This window comes from Citrus clementina, unplaced genomic scaffold (assembly GCF_000493195.1).
Source record: "Citrus clementina cultivar Clemenules unplaced genomic scaffold, Citrus_clementina_v1.0 scaffold_7, whole genome shotgun sequence".
Lineage (NCBI taxonomy): Eukaryota > Viridiplantae > Streptophyta > Magnoliopsida > Sapindales > Rutaceae > Citrus > Citrus x clementina.
Window position 1 is genome coordinate 16,147,076 of NW_006262075.1, and position 2,424 is coordinate 16,149,499.

The window sequence follows — 2,424 nt, forward strand, 5'->3', positions numbered from 1 at the left end:
AGTATAATCTACAAAAATTTATGTTTTATTTTGCACTAATGTAATTTACTTGTTTTATTTTATATTTATAAGTTTTTTTTATTTACTAGTAATACATCAATTTACCACTTTTATAGTGATTTACTTGTTTATCTTCTTTTTACAAGTCTTATGTTCTTTTCACAAAATTTATACTTTATTTTACAATTAGTGTTGATTTACTGGCTTTATATTAGATGTGCAAGTTTTTGGTTTGTTTATCATTAATATATTAATTTACTAGTTTTATATTAATGTGTTGTTTTATCTTCCATTTACAAGTCTTATGTTCTATTTCTTAAATTTATGTTTTATTTTGCACTTCATGTTAATTTACTAGTTTTATATTATATTTGTAAGTTATTATTTTATTTACCAGTAATATATCAATTTACCAAATTTATAGTAATTTACTTGTTTTACCTTTTCTTTACAAGTCTTTTATCTCATTTTCAAAATTTATGCTTTATTTTACAGTTAATGTTGATTTACTAGTTTTAAGTTATATTTATAGATTTTTGTTTTGTTTACTATCAATTTACTAGTTTTATCTTCCATTTATAAATCTTATGTTTAATTTCTAAAATTTATGTTTTATTTTGCACTTCATATTTATTTACGAGTTATATATTATATTTGTAAATATTTGTCTTATTTACTAATAATACATGAATTTACCAATTATATATTAATTTATTCATTTTACCTTCCATTTACAAACCTCATGTTTAATTTTAAAATTTATGTTTTATTTTACAGTTAATGTTAATTTACAAGTTTTATATTTCATTTATATAATTTATATTTAATTACGATATTGATAATGTAACTTTGATCACGACATCATAGAATGACCCTTAGATAAAGTGTTGGACATTTTATTGTATGACTGTTGGTATTTCTATAATAACAATAATCTATATATTTGCATGTTGGCATCCTCATTGGATATAATATTGGGTTTTAAAAAGAGATAAGATAAGGAGCTTAGGGTTTCTATAAAGAGATATAAAAAGAATTGCTTTTCTACAAGAGAATAAAAGAGCCACAATATATAGAATAGAAAAAAAAAAATTCTCCTCTCTTAGTAGTTTCAGAACAAAAATTGTCACCACCACTCTTGTTAGATTACAATCCGTCACCACCACGCATATTAGATCGCGATCCGTCACCACCAATGATCTTCCAGGTTATGACTCAGATTTAATATGCACTTGATGTGTGGGCGCCTTTATCACCACTAAAAGCAACTAGCAAAATTTTCTCTCAAAATAAAAATTCTTCATCTCTTGATCTGTATAATGTGACTCTTTTTTTTGAGAGAAAATAAGCCATTTTATATCTCTATCTAGTGGAAACCCTAGGCTCCATATTTTAATATTTTTAATTCTATTAAATCAAATTTAATTTAAATTAAAAATAATGAAATCAAAAGTAACGTTATTTCTTCTTGTCATAGGGCCCACCTTATAAAATAACTCAAGCCCCTTAGACACAAGCACATTATATGAAGTCTTCCACTAAATAATATATTTAGACTTTTAACCCAAATAACTAGTTATCTTGCTTATTAATCCAGTAGCGACACAGTTAATTAAATGAGCTAACCCGGAAATCATTTGGGTACATACAATAGTGGGTGCAATAATTAGTTATGTAATTAAACTAGCCCAATTATTTAATTCCAAATCTACTCTACTAAAATATTGGAACTGACCTCCATAATTGTATGCTATCCGCTATAGTGTTCTCGAATAATAATTCAACCCGTGCCACATTGATTTCTTTACTACATAATTCGTTGTACCACATCGTTAATTAAATTGATATCTCAACTGTCCAATCAATTTAACTATATCTTGTTCCTTGATACTTACTGGTTTTCTCTAATGATCATTTTCAACATATTAAATATGTCGACACACTCTGCCTAGAGAATTATATGATCAAGTGCCGAAAACCTATCAAAAGATGTGTTGTACAAATTCTATATTGTTAATCTATAACTCCAATACTCATAATTACTTCCACCAAGATACCGAGTAATCTTAACTACAAGTATGTGTCGTGCTCATTGGTAACTCAAATGGAACAACAATTACAATCATGAAATTATAACTATCTCAAGATTAATATTACAATAAAATCAATGCCTATGAGATTTAATAAGTCTGACAGTTATTACAAAGTTAATTAAATCTCATATGTGATCTTGTTCAATATAGTCGCACTACATCAATAAATTCATACATGATTAAGACAAATTATTCAATAAATTTATTACAGTCTATACCTAAATAAAGTGCTCAACTTTATAAAATACTAACTAGCCAACCCAAGAGGGGGGTGAATTGGGATTTTAAAAAATAAGCTAAGCAAACCACACAACAATCCAATCTAATGCCT